Source organism: Gastrolobium bilobum, unplaced genomic scaffold (genome assembly GCF_033153095.1).
Source record: "Gastrolobium bilobum isolate Gb01-03AN ecotype WA unplaced genomic scaffold, APGP_CSIRO_Gbil_v1 utg71111, whole genome shotgun sequence".
Taxonomy (NCBI): Eukaryota; Viridiplantae; Streptophyta; class Magnoliopsida; order Fabales; family Fabaceae; genus Gastrolobium; species Gastrolobium bilobum.
In genome coordinates this window covers 1,720-9,847 of record NW_026897723.1, presented here as the reverse complement: position 1 = coordinate 9,847, position 8,128 = coordinate 1,720, and the positions used below count along the sequence as shown (strand labels likewise).

The 8,128-nt window shown below is 47.1% G+C and overlaps 1 non-coding gene across 1 annotated transcript; it reads right to left on the bottom strand.

Moving 5' to 3' along the window:
- Positions 1 to 6,907: 6,907 nt before the first annotated feature.
- LOC133309615 (small nucleolar RNA R71) lies at positions 6,908 to 7,012 on the bottom strand. The gene has a single exon (XR_009751352.1). It is a non-coding gene; the product is annotated as a small nucleolar RNA R71 (small nucleolar RNA).
- Positions 7,013 to 8,128: the final 1,116 nt, after the last annotated feature.

Here is an 8,128-nt window from a genome sequence, read left to right as displayed (position 1 = left end):
GGCAATGATGGATGTTGTTCGCGAGGCGAACCGGATAGCCGCAGAAGAGGTTCGTGAAGCGAACCGGAGGACCACTGAGGATGTCCATGAGGCGAACAGGATGGCGAACATGACGATGATGAGAGTCATGTTGGAGGAGATGAGGGCTGGTCCTGCTGGAGGCCATGCACCACCACCACCACTGCCGCCGCCTCTACCTAGTGTTCAGGATGAGAGCCTGAGTCACATTGGCAGTGCTGCTCATGGCGCTGAGACGATGGAGACTCTTGTAGAGCCTGCTGAGGATCGTGATGTGATAGATCGCCGGCTGAATGCTTTCAGGAAGCATAAGCCACCTGTGTTTGAGGGGTCTTGGGACCCTATTGCTGCTGCTAGATGGTTGGAGTCGTTGGACAAGATATTTCGGGTCATGCAGTGTACAGATCCGCAAAAGCTGATGTTCTCGACTTATATGCTGGAGGGCGATGCTCATGAGTGGTGGACGAACACCTCTCGTGCTTTTGAGATGCAGGGTCGTGTCATGACATGGCCATTCTTCGAGGAGTGTTTCTTGGGCAGATACTTTCCCTATGATGCGCAGGAGAGGAAGCAGGGGGAGTTTGACAGATTGGTTCAGGGCTCGATGACTGTTGACGAGTACTTGGCCAAGTTTAATGAGCTGGTGAAGTTTGCGCACTTCAGGATGGTTCCTCCTACTCTGATGTTTCTGGCTGCTAAGTTCCGTAGGGGACTTAGTGAGGTGATTGCTGAGCATTTAGCTGGAGCTGCTTTGAGAGACTTTGGTACGCTGGTTCAGCAGTGTAAGGACATTGAGGATGTCTGCATAGCGAGTAAGGCCAAGAGGGCCAAGGTCGACGAGACCAAGGGGACTGTTGGTTCCGCTCCTGTTTCTACATCCTGGAAGGATAGGAGGTTTGCTGGGAAAGGCAAGGGTAAATAGTTGGCGACTAGGCAGGCGCCTGGTCAGTTCAAGAGGACTGCTTCACAGCATGGGAGTTTTGCTAGGCCTCCTTCCACTCCGAGATGTGCGGGGTGCGGAAAGGAGCATGTGGGACGTTGTGCTTCGGGGCAGTTGGTTTGTTTTCAGTGTGGCAAGGAGGGCCACTTCTCTAGAGACTGTCCGTCGTCGACGGCGAGAGCTGCAGCTGTTCAGGCAGTTCCTTTGCAGATGGTTCCGATGGCTTCAACTTCGGCACCTGCAGTGCCACCTTCTGTTGGGCGTGTGTACACCTTGGATAGGCAGCAGTCGGAGCGCGCTCCGAACCTTGTTAGAGGTACTCTGTCTATTGGTGGTATTGCTGTTGATGAATTGTTTGAGTCCGGGGCTACGCATTCGTTTGTTGCTACCCCGATTACTTTGGGGCTTGAGTTGCCCACGTCTGTGCTTTCTCCACCGTTGCGGGTGACTACCGCCACTAGAGAAGTTTGTGATTCTACCACTGTTCATCGCGATGTAGCGTTTCAGTGGGATGGCCGTGAGTTCTTGGTAGATCTGATAGGATTGCCGATGGCCAACCTTGAGTTTATTCTGGGCATGGATTGGTTGTCTAGAAATTGTGCACTGATTGATTGCTGTGCAAAGCGCGTGGTGATGTCTCTGTGTGATTCCACAGCTAGTTCCTCGCCATATATTTCATTGTTGCAGGCTAGGAAGGCCTTGAGAGCAGGGGCATTTGGTTATGTCATGTTGTGAGGTTTGGTGAGTGGGACACATGAGGATATCACTGGCATTCCTGTGGTGGGGGAGTTCCTTGAGGTGTTTCCTGAGGAGATTCCTGAGTTTCTGCCACAGCGGGAGATAGAGTTCTCCATTGTCTTGTTGCCTGGTGTGGGGCCAATTTATTTAGCTCCATATCGGATGTCGCCACCGGAGTTGGCTGAGCTTAAGAAGCATATTGAGGATCTTTCGGCGAAAGATTTCATTAGACCGAGTGTGTCTCCTTGGGGAGCACCGGTTATCTTTGTGAAGAAGAAAGACGGGACAATGCGATTGTGCACCGACTACAGGCAGTTGAACAACGTGACAATCAAGAACAAGTATCCTCTTCCTCGGATTGATGATCTGTTGGATCAGCTCAGGGGTGCTTGTGTGTATTCCAAGATTGATCTCCGGTCCGGATACCCTCAGATTCGGATGAAGCCGGAGGATGTCCCTAAGACCGCGTTTCGTTCGAGATACGGTCACTTTGAGTATTTGGTGATTCCGTTCGGACTCACCAATGCGCCGGCAGTGTTCATGGATTACACGAATAGGATTTTTCAGCCGTATCTAGATCAGTTTGTGATTGTCTTCATTGATGATATTCTGATCTACTCCAAGACTGAGGAGGAGCATGCGGAGCATCTGAGGATTGTTCTGCAAGTGCTGAAGGAGAAAAAGCTTTATGCTAAGCCTTCTAAGTGTGAGTTTTGGCTCAAATCAGTCAAGTTTCTGGGGCATGTGATTTCAGCAGATGGAGTTGCAGTGGATCCCAACAAGATTGAGGCCGTACTGTATTGGGAGAGGCCCAAGACAGTCACAGAGGTGAGGAGCTTCTTAGGTTTGGCAGGTTACTATCGGAGGTTCATCAAGGGTTTCTCCACGATGGTTCTCCCTTTGACTCGCCTTACCCGAAAGGAGACTCCATTTGTGTGGACTCACGAGTGTGAGGAGTGCTTTCAGGAGTTGAAGGAGAGATGGACTTCTTCACCTGTGTTGATCATTCCTGATCATGAGGAGCAGTTTGAGCTTTACTGTGATGCTTCTGGAAAGGGGCTGGGCTGTGTGTTGATGCAGTATGGTAGAGCTATTGCTTTTTCTTCGAGGCAGTTGAAGCCTCATGAGGAGAACTACCTGACTCATGATTTGGAGTTGGCTGCGATTGTGTTTGCTTTCAAGATTTGGAGGCATTACCATTTTGGTTTGAGGTTTGTGGTGTTCAGTGACCACAAGAGTTTGAAGTACCTGTTCGACCAGAAGGAGTTGAACATGAGGCAGAGGAGATGGATGGAATTCATTAAGGACTACGACTTCGAGCTAAGGTATCATCCTGGAAAGGCCAATGTGGTAGCTGATGCTTTGAGTCAGAAATCCAGTAGTTCATCTAGTTTGTTACTTGGTAACTTTGATGTGGTTGAGAAGTTCCGAAACTTGGCAGTGACCGCTCCGTGTCAGAGTGTACTTCTCGAGTTGGAAGCAGCAGATGTTGTGAACGAGCTGCTAGAAAAGATCAAAGACGCACAAGTTCAGAGAGAGTGTCTGGATTATGTGAAGAACTAAGACGGTGTGTCTTGGAAAGATGATGTATTGCTTTTATTTCAGCAGAGGATTGTAGTTCCTCGAGGTCCGTTGACAGAAGAGGTTATGGCAGAAGGCCATAAGGGTCAGTTTTCTGTTCACCCTGGTGCTACGAAGATGTACCAAGACTTGAAGAGAAATTTATGGTGGCCAGGAATGAAGAAGGACATAGCTGTTTATGTGTCCAAGTGTTTGATCTTCCAGAAGTAGAATATTGAACACCAGAAGCCGTCTGGTAAACTTCAACCTCTTGAGATTCCAGAGAGGAAATGGGAGAGCATTTCCATGGACTTCGTTGTGGGTTTGCCGAAGACTCAGGTTGGCTGTGACTCGATATGGGTCATTGTGGACAGATTGACAAAGTCTGCCCATTTTCTTCCAGTGAAGGCGAGCTTCACAACAGAGCAGTTGGCCAAGCTTTATGTTCGCGAGATCGTGAGGCTTCACGGGGTGCCCGAGAGTATCATTAGTGATAGGGACCCGAAGTTCACATCTCGGTTCTGGGAGGCGCTGCAGGGAGCTTTTGGTACGCAGTTGAGACTGAGTACAACCTATCACCCTCAGACTGATGGACAGACTGAGCAGACTATCCAGACTTTGGAGGACATGTTGCGGGCTTGCACGTTGGAGCAGGGCTCGGCATGGGATAGGTACCTTCCATTGGTGGAGTTTTCGTATAACAACAGTTTCCATGCTAGCCTGGGCATGGCACCCTACGACGCGCTCTACGGTAGGAGGTGTCGTACACCTACCTGCTGGTCTGAGGTTGGGGATCGTGAGTTGTTTGGCTTGGACTTTGTCCAAGATACCACCCTGCAGATCCAGATGATCCGTGAAAAGTTGAAGCAGGCGCAGAATCGCCAGAAGAGCTACTACGATGTCAAGCATCGACCACTGGAGTTCAATGAGGGTGAGCACGTGTTTGAGACTTTCACCTGTCACCGGTGTTGGACGAGCACTCGGAGTGAGGAAGCTGAGCCTGCGGTTTATTGGGCCATACCAGATCCTTGGTAGAGTAGGACCTGTTGCCTACCGGCTTGCCTTGCCTCCGAACCTGGCTAACATCCATGACGTGTTTCACGTGTCTCAGCTTCGGAGGTACATAGCAGATACGTCGCATGTGGTGCAACCGGATGATGTGGAGGTTCGAAAGAACCTAAAGACTCCCGTCGGACCACTAAAGATTCTCGATCGTGGCGAGAAGCAGCTGAGGAGCAAGATCATTCCGATGGTCAAGGTGCAGTGGACCGGAAGGACTCCTGAGGAGTGTACTTAAGAGCGTGAGGACGAGTGATAGTCCTCAAGAGTTGAGGCCCATTAAGTGCAAATTGTTCCACAAAACCCATGTCTTGGTTATAAATCACGCCCTTTAACCTTCTTCTTTTCATATAGAGCAACTGTTTTGAATAGTGGACTAGAGCAATGCCGAAAGTGGGAATTAAGGTAGACCTGGAGCAAATTTAACATTATCTTTTTCTCTTATGACTATTGGGTTAGTTTGCTTTGTTCAGGACACCTAAGGCCCATCAAAAAGGAACCACAAAATGAAGAGAGAAGAAGGAGTGTTGCGCAGAAAGGAAAAAGAAGTCTGCTATAGTACAACAGCAGTCAAAAGAAGCAATAGGGAGCTGCCACGTCAGCTACAGCAGAGAAGGTGGAGGTGCTGCCTCTGCTACAGTACGAAAGCAAAGAAGCTGAGCAATGGGGAGCCACCACGTCAGCTACAGCAGAAGGAGTGGAGGTGCCACCCTGAATCCGATACTCCTACTCACAAAGGGAGCCAAAAGCAAGGGGGACCACTTCCATTTAAGGCCAAGCTGGCAAGAAGCAAAGCTACCATTAGAGAGGATTTAGACGAAGCACAACCCTTGATGAAAGGAACAATGGAGATCAAATGAAGAACCCTATAAAAGGAACAACCAATCCTCATAAAGGGCATCATCAGCACCCATCCTAGGACTCGTTGTCTCTTTGTTTTCTTATTTCTTTGTAAAAATGCTCACTAGGAGCTAACTTCCTTTAAGTAGGTGAGGGTTCCATAGAAGTAATCGCTTTTGTCTTAGGATAGCTTTGTAAGGAACACATATTTTATAAATGAATTTTGAGTTGCTCTTTGGTTTAATTTATTGATTTTGTGAAACCCTTTGGGCTGGCAACCTCATCCCGGGACCACTCGGTTGATGAAACACTGACAAAGGCGTGTGGAGCATTCTCAAAATCCTGGGGTAGTTTAGCCTGAAGAAAGGAGGGAGAAACACCTGGAATGGGGAGCACTGCCATGTGAATCCATGCTCTTTTGAGAAGGCAGCATGGTTTCCTTGCATATAACTCCAAGTACTATGGAGTAATGTGGAGAGTAAGGCCTTACCCTCTGCTTACCTATAGCAAAACAAGGGAAGGAGCAAAATCCACTTGTAAAATATGCTACCAGGCAGGGTTAACCAAATGGATGAAAACATGGAACCCGTAACACCTACTTGATCTTTTTCTTTCTGAATTTAATCTTAACTCAACTTCTATCACAACCTTTTCTTCACGATAACTGAACTGTGTCTTACCAGCTGATGCTCTTACTTCCATTTCGTTAACTGCTCTTAAAGTTACTTCCATTGATGCCTTTTTATTCGATGACCGTGCTAAGTCATTCACTGCTCTCATCTGATTCAGAATGGTTAACATTGTTTAACTAGCTGCTCAGAGACTGCTCTTTGTGAAGCTTAGCTGAGAATAGTAATTTCTTTTATTGCTCCATTTTACAAATTAAGTTTCCTTTAGCGTTTCTTACTTCACAACTGCTCCCTGAGGATGATACATCTGGGGCTACAATACCCTATATTGCTTGATACGTACGCTTGCGTATAAGTTGAAGAGGGTTGCTCTTAGTCAGAGTAGATCGCTCCTGTTGGCAATCCTGATTACTACTCTACACTTTTGCTCTCTGAAAAGAAATATTCCCGAGCAGCTCTCGGTTCGACCAAGCAATTGGCGCCGTTGCCGGGGATCATTTGGCAAGAAAGGGCATTTTTAAGGAAACATTTTTGCTGTTTAATCGCAGTCTTTTTGTTTTAATAAACCTCCTCCATTTGTATGAGCACAGAACCTACAGAACTTGGACTGGAAATAGTACTTTTTGATCCAGAACCCGAGAGAACCTTCAGAAATAGAAGAAGAGTTCAAAGGTTGAAAAATAGTACAATGGAGGAGGTTGTAAACAATGATAACAATGGAAATCATAATCATGAGCTTGAACAAGGAACGAATGGAGGAAGAGGGCCATCATTGAATGATATGGCTGCTCCCTTCAGAAACGATCCAGAACGAGGCTATGTTCCCCCTCCTCTGAATATCCCGAACTTTGAAATAAAACCTGCAATGTTCCAAATGATTATAAACGCTGGTCAGTTCCATGGAAGACCCTCACAGTCATTTGGACAATTTCACTGAGATAGTTGACAATTTCAAGGTTCATGGTATTTCGGAAGAAAACATACAGATGCGGCTTTTTCTATTTTCCTTAGCTGGAAAAGCCAAAGAATGGAGGAGAACATTGCCCCCAAACTCCATCACCAGTTGGGAGCAATTGGCGGAACAGTTTGTTACCCGATTTTTTTCCCAAGCAAAACAAGCCCAAGTGAGGGCTGATATAGCTTCTTTTCAAATGTATGATGGAGAAAGTTTGTATGAAGCGTGGGAACGCTTTAAAGAGTTGATACGAATCTGCCCGAATCATGGAGTTTCTGATTGGGGCATCATTCACACGTTTTCTCATGGTTTAACCCCACCATTGAAAGCAACTGTTGATGCAGCCGCAGGGGGAGATCTTTTGGATTTTACTTATCCAGAAACCTACCAGTTGTTGGAAAAACTTTCAAAAAAACATATTTCATGGCCTTCCACACGACACAGTGCTCCTAAGAAAGCATGAGTTCTTGAGCTAAGCTCAGCTGATGCTCTTTCTGCACAAATGGCTTCGCTCCAGAACACTATAAAAAACTGGAAGCCCATGGAACAGAAAAAAACAACTGAGCAACTTCTTTTGACTCAATCAAGTCAGAGTTGCCCCACTTGTGGAGGTCCTCATGAATATGAGGACTGTAACAATCTAGCTGATGTGTGCTATGCAGGAGGGTATGACAACAACAACAGGAGCAATGACAACCATCAAGGGAACAATAACCGAGGCTAGAGGAATCAGAATAATGCTGGAGGTAGTGGAGGAAACTACCAGAACCGACCCCCGTATCCCAGGCAGAACCAACAAAATTGGGATAAGGGTGAAGGGAAGTCCCAATCCTTTGAGACTTCTGTCAACGAGTACATGAATCAGAACAGCGCAGCCATGCGAAACCTAGAAACCCAAATTGGTCAGCTGGCTGGAGCACTCAAACAGAGGCAACCAGGGACACTCCCTAGTGATACAGAAAAGCCGTCTCAAGATAACCAGGAGCATTGTAATGCTATAAGCCTGCGAGATGGAAAAACCTTACCACCCCCAGACTTAGTGGCACGACCTCGAAAGCGCGAACCAGCAAAACAGCCCATAGGAAAGGAAGTTGAAGAAGCCACTGACCCTTCACACCTTGAAGCACAGACAGGACCAGAAGAGAAGGTCCAAGGCAATGAGTCTGCTGAAATCAAACCGGATGACGCAACACATGTAGCAGAACTTGGAGCAACAAAAGTCAGTGAACCAGTTTCAGTTCCAACTTATGTTCCCCCATGCAAGAGAAGGAGTGAACCGATCGAGCCTCCTTTTCCACAGAGGTTGAAAAAGCAACACGAGGATAAGCAGTTTAGCCAGTTTCTTGACTTGATGAAACAACTTCACATAAATATCCCTCTAGTAGAAGC